Source organism: Oncorhynchus mykiss, chromosome 15 (genome assembly GCF_013265735.2).
Source record: "Oncorhynchus mykiss isolate Arlee chromosome 15, USDA_OmykA_1.1, whole genome shotgun sequence".
Classification (NCBI taxonomy): domain Eukaryota; kingdom Metazoa; phylum Chordata; class Actinopteri; order Salmoniformes; family Salmonidae; genus Oncorhynchus; species Oncorhynchus mykiss.
In genome coordinates this window covers 12,535,203-12,541,674 of record NC_048579.1, presented here as the reverse complement: position 1 = coordinate 12,541,674, position 6,472 = coordinate 12,535,203, and positions in this window count along the sequence as shown.

Below are 6,472 nucleotides of genomic sequence, written 5' to 3'. Positions count from 1 at the left end.
CCTTCTGGAGGTAGTTAACTGTGTTCTACAGGTAGTTAACCACCTTCTAGAGATAGTTAACTGTGTTGTACAGGTAGTTAACCACCTAGAGGTAGTTAACTGTGTTCTACAGGTAGTTAACCACCTTCTGGAGGTAGTTAACTGTGTTCTACTGGTAGTTAACCACCTTCTAGAGGTAGTTAACTGGGTTCTAAAGGTAGATAACCACCTTCTAGAGGTAGTTAACTGTGTTCTACAGGTAGTTAACTCTGTTCAGAAGTAGTTTACTGTGTTCCACAGGTAGGTAACCATGTTCTAGAGGTAGTTAACTGTGTTTTACAGGTAGTTAACCATGTTCTAGAAGTAGTTAACTGTGTTTTACAGGTGGTTAACCATGTTCTATAGGTAGCTAACTGTGTTCAGAGGTAGTTAACTGTGTACTCTAGGTGGATCACCATGTTCTAGAGGTAGTTAACTGTGTTGTACAGGTAGTTAGCCATGTTCTACAGGCAGTTATACAATTGGTCGGTATAATCCTGGATACTGATTGGTGAAAACCCGATTCCAGTCGGTGTCTATTCCACAAGTTACCACCGGCTAAAGCTATGATGTTGAAATGCCTACTTACTCTGTTCCATCTCATTGCACAATCTACTGTCTCATCAGCCCAGACAGACTATTTATCAACTTGATCTCCACTGTAAACCGCATCTAGACATCACCCCCCATTTCTTTTAGACTAGCAATTGGTTTTCAATAGCAGAGATTTGTATAAGCCTTGCTGTCTGGGGCTCTGACATTTGCAACATTGTTTCAATATTGAAATTCAATCTCCAGGTGTCCAATAGTAATGAAGGCGAGGGGTGGGAGTCGGGAGGAGACAGACAAGCAGTCAGCTTTTCTCAGCCAGTCAAAATCATGAATCAGCATAATCTTTATGGATATATACAGACTAGCTCCTCTGAACAACAGTGTACTGACGAGAGAGCACATTTTCTATGCCAGGCGAAATCACTCATCATTAGCCCATTGTTATCCAAATAAATGTCACGAGAAAACAGCTTAAACAAATGCAAATCCAGCTACTTTGCTATTATTCTGGCTGCACTGTTTGATGTGACTGTGTTAACAAAAGCTGGCTAGCTACCAAGCAAGGGATAGATTCAGAACAAAAAGACTTAACGACTGGGTCGTGTCTCTGGCAACCGAACCGATAAAACGAACGACCAGCTGGCTTGGGTAGCAACCCTTGATTTGTGTCGGGACTATATCTTGTGGAAGGATGAAATAGTAAGAATAAATTCATCAAAATATTATTTTTTTTAATGAAAATGTCAATCATTATTTGAATATGTTGATAACCTGTTGTCTCAAGCCTAGCAACACCCTTGCCAATACACTGCATTTGGAAAACAGTCAGACCCATTCAAAATAACCACATTTTGTTACGTTACAGCCTTATTCTAAAATGGATTAAATCAATGATAAAAAAATTGGGCAATTTGATTTTGGAATGTAGTTACCCTTTAGTTCCCCTTGGCATGCACCTAGCACTGTTGGTTGGCTTGCAGTGTTGATGTAGCACATGAGATGGAGTTTGCAAAAACAAATGGCTGCTGGATTGATGCAAATAATCATGATATCATTCTGACAGGAAGAAATAGGCTACTTTGTAGCTAGTTTATTGATAGAGAAGGTTTTTGGGCTCGATGCCCAGTCTTTCCATCTACCAGAAGACGGTTAGGTCTGTCATTAGCATCACTATATTTTTCCTGTTCCTGAATTGTTTGAAACCTGGACGTTTTACTTCATATTATGAGGTATGTCTTACCTTGATTCAAAGTAGCCTATAGCCACAATCCCACCATAGAAACAGTGGATTTTTATATATATATATAAAGACGTATTCAGATGCATTCCCCTGTTCTATTGGTTTTCTTTCCACTTTGGTTAATTGTCTAGCAGCCAAAGGCATTATCCTAATCATATTAGCAAGCATTGATATTTGTTGCATCTTCAAATCCCCCCTCTTTCTAGAAGATGTTTCCATCTCTGTCCAGAAACCCACTTACCTGTGCGGTGCTCATTTTAGAACTGTGTTTTCGCACAAATTGCATTGAGAGACATTGAAGCGTAGGCCTACTGCCGTGTATACATTTCTGCACCTAAAAAGTTAAGAAATAATATTTTATCAACATTCCGATCTGTTCCATCAACCCTGTTAATTTATGCGGCGTATACTTCCAATGCCACTACTTTGATACTTATCAGTGGGTTATAAGAAGTAGTAGAAGTATACACAATGCCCACTGCAAAAGAAGTGGTTATACGGTATATACTTGCGTCTACCCTCCATTACACCACTGGCTGTGACCATCATAGCATTCAATGATCAATGAATTGCATTCATTCTTGCACCATGCCATCAATAATCAGTTGTAAACATGCCTGCAGCGTGATCGATTTTGCCTGCGTGCATTCAGCACCTTCGGAAAGGACTCAGACCTCTTGACTTTTCTTCATTTTGTTACGCTACAGCCTTATTCTAAAACGGATTATATAAATGTTTTTCCACATCAATCCACACACAGTACCACATAATGAATAAGCAAAAACACATTTTTAGAAATGTTTGCAAAATTATAAAAAATAAACAGAAATACCTTTTTTTCACGGTGGCTTGCAAAAGTATTCACCCCCTTGGCATTTTTTATATTTTGTTGCCTTACAACCTGGAATTAAAATAGATTTTTGGGGGGTTTATATCATTTGATTTCTAGAACATGCCTACCCCCTTGAAAATACAAAATATGTTTTTATTGTGAAGCAAACAAGAAATAAGACAGAAAAACTGAAAACTTGAGTGTGTATAACTATTCATCTCCTCAAAGTCAATACTTTATAGAGCCACCTTTTGGAGCAATTACAGCTGCAAGTCTCTTGGGGTATGTCTCTATAAGCTTGGCAAATCTAGCCACTGGGTTCTTTTCCCATTCTTCAAGGCAAAACTGCTCCAGCTCCTTCAAGTTAGATGGGTTCCTCTGGTGTACAGACATCTTTAAATCTTAACACAGATTCTCATTTGGATTGAGGTCTGAGCTTTGACTAGGCATTTCCAAGACATTTAACTGTTTCCCCTTTAACCACTTCAGTGTTGCTTTAGCAGTATACTTAGTGTCATTGTCCTGCTGGAAGGTGAACCTCCGTCCCAGTCTCAAATCTCTGGAAGACTGAAACAGGTTTCTCTCAAGGTTTTCCCTGTATTTAGCGCCATCCATCATTCCTTCAATTCTGACCAGTTTCTCAGTCCATGCCGATGAAAAACTTCCCCAGGTTGATGAGAGTTATTGGGTTTGTGCCAGACATAGCGTTCTCCTTGATGGCCAAAAAGCTCAATTTTTGTCTAATCTGACCAGAGTACCTTCTTCCATATGTTTGGGGAGTCCCACATGCCTTTTGGTGAACACCAAATGTATTTGCTTATTTTTTTCTTTAAGCAATTGATTTTTTTTGACCACTCTTCTGTTAATCCCAGCTCTGTGGAGTGTACGGCCTAAAGTGGTCCTATGGACAGATACTCCAATCTCCGCTGTAGAGCTTTGCAGCTCCTTCAGGGTTATCTTTGGTCTCTTTGTTGCCTCTCTGATTAATACCCTCCTTACCCGGTCCGTGAGTTATGGTGGGCGGCCCTCTCTTGGCATGTTTTTTGTGGCGCCATATTCTTTCAAAATGTTTATAATGGATTTAATGGTGCTCCGTGGGATGTTCAAGGTTTCTGATATTTTTTTTATAACCCAAACCTGATCTGTACTTCTCCACAACTTTGTCCTTGACCTGTTTGGCGAGCTCCTTGGTCTTCACGGTGCCGCTTGCTTGGTGGTGCCTCTTGCTTAGTGGTGTTGCAGACTCTGGGGCCTTTCAGAACAGATGTATATATACGGAGATCATGTGACAGATCATGTGACACTTAGATTGCACACAGGTGGACTTTATTTAACTAATTATGTGACTTCTGAAGGTAATTGGTTGCACCAAATCTTATTTAGGGGCTTCACAGCAAAAGGGGTAAATACATATGCACGCACCACTTTTCAGTTGTACATTTTTTTTGAATTTCTTCATTTAATAACTTCACCAATTTAGACTATTTTGTGTATGTCCATTACATGAAATCCAAATAAAAATATATTTAGATATATGTAATGCAGCAAAACTGGAAAAATGCCAAGGGGGATGAATACTTTTGCAAGGCATTGTACATAAGTATTCAGACCCTTTGCTATGAGACTCGAAATATAGCTCAGGTGCATGCTGTTTCAATTGCTCATCCTTTAGATGTTTCTACAACATGATTGGAGTCCACCTGTGGTAAATTCAATTTACTGGACATTATTTGGAAAGGCACAAACCAAGGTCATGTGATCGAAGAAATTCTCCGTCGAGCTACGAGACAGGAGTGTGTCGAGGCGTAGATCTGGGGAAGGGTACCAACATATTTCTGCAGCATTGAAGGTCCCCCACAAGAACATTGTTAAATGGAAGAAGTTTGGAACTCCCAAGGCTCTGTCTATATCTGGTCAACCGGACAAACTAAATAGCCTAATCTTCATTACTAATGTTCAAACTTAGACATCAAACAGTATCAAGGTTCTGATCTAATGCTTAGGCATAACCATGTTCATGGAAAATAATAATGGTAAAGTGGCTGTCCTATATTTAGGAGATATAAGAAGTCTCAGGAAATATTTAAGTTTTTTTGTAAACATATTTGACCCTTTATTTTTGTTGGCACAACACTACCTCCATTCGTTAGTATGGGTTACCTTCAGACGAGTCCTAAACTACCTCCATTCGTTAGTATGGGTTACCTTCAGACGAGTCCAAAACTACCTTCATTCGTTAGTATGGGTTACCTTCAGACGAGTCCTAAACTACCTCCATTCGTTAGTATGGGTTACCTTCAGACGAGTCCTAAACTACCTCCATTCGTTAGTATGGGTTACCTTCAGACGGGTCCTAAACTACCTCCATTCGTTAGTATGGGTTACCTTCAGACGAGTCCAAAACTACCTCCATTCGTTAGTATGGGTTACCTTCAGACGAGTCCTAAACTACCTCCATTCGTTAGTATGGGTTACCTTCAGACGAGTCCTAAACTACCTCCATTCGTTAGTATGGGTTACCTTCAGACGAGTCCTAAACTACCTCCATTCGTTAGTATGGGTTACCTTCAGACGAGTCCTAAACTACCTCTATTCGTTAGTATGGGTTACCTTCAAACGAGTCCTAAACTACCTCCATTCGTTAGTATGGGTTACCTTCAGACGAGTCCTAAACTACCTACATTCGTTAGTATGGGTTACCTTCAGACGAGTCCTAAAATACCTCCATTCGTTAGTATGGGTTACCTTCAGACGAGTCCTAAACTACCTCCATTCGTTAGTATGGGTTACCTTCAGACGAGTCCTAAACTACCTCCATTCGTTAGTATGGGTTACCTTCAGACGAGTCCTAAACTACCTCCATTCGTTAGTATGGGTTACCTTCAGACGAGTCCTAAACTACCTCCATTCGTTAGTATGGGTTACCTTCAGACGAGTCCTAAACTACCTCCATTCGTTAGTATGGGTTACCTTCAGACGAGTCCTAAACTACCTCCATTCGTTAGTATGGGTTACCTTCAGACGAGTCCTAAACTACCTCCATTCGTTAGTATGGGTTACCTTCAGACGAGTCCTAAACTACCTCCATTCGTTAGTATGGGTTACCTTCAGACGAGTCCTAAACTACCTCTATTCGTTAGTATGGGTTACCTTCAGACGAGTCCTAAACTACCTCCATTCGTTAGTATGGGTTACCTTCAGACGAGTCCTAAACTACCTCCATTCGTTAGTATGGGTTACCTTCAGACGAGTCCTAAACTACCTCCATTCGTTAGTATGGGTTACCTTCAGACGAGTCCTAAACTACCTCCATTCGTTAGTATGGGTTACCTTCAGACGAGTCCTAAACTACCTCCATTCGTTAGTATGGGTTACCTTCAGACGAGTCCAAAACTACCTCCATTCGTTAGTATGGGTTACCTTCAGACGAGTCCTAAACTACCTCCATTCGTTAGTATGGGTTACCTTCAGACGAGTCCTAAACTACCTCCATTCGTTAGTATGGGTTACCTTCAGACGAGTCCTAAACTACCTCCATTCGTTAGTATGGGTTACCTTCAGACGAGTCCTAAACTACCTCCATTCGTTAGTATGGGTTACCTTCAGACGAGTCCTAAACTACCTCCATTCGTTAGTATGGGTTACCTTCAGACGAGTCCAAAACTACCTCCATTCGTTAGTATGGGTTACCTTCAGACGAGTCCAACACTACCTCCATTCGTTAGTATGGGTTACCTTCAGACGAGTCCTAAACTACCTCCATTCGTTAGTATGGGTTACCTTCAGACGAGTCCTAAACTACCTCCATTCGTTAGTATGGGTTACCTTCA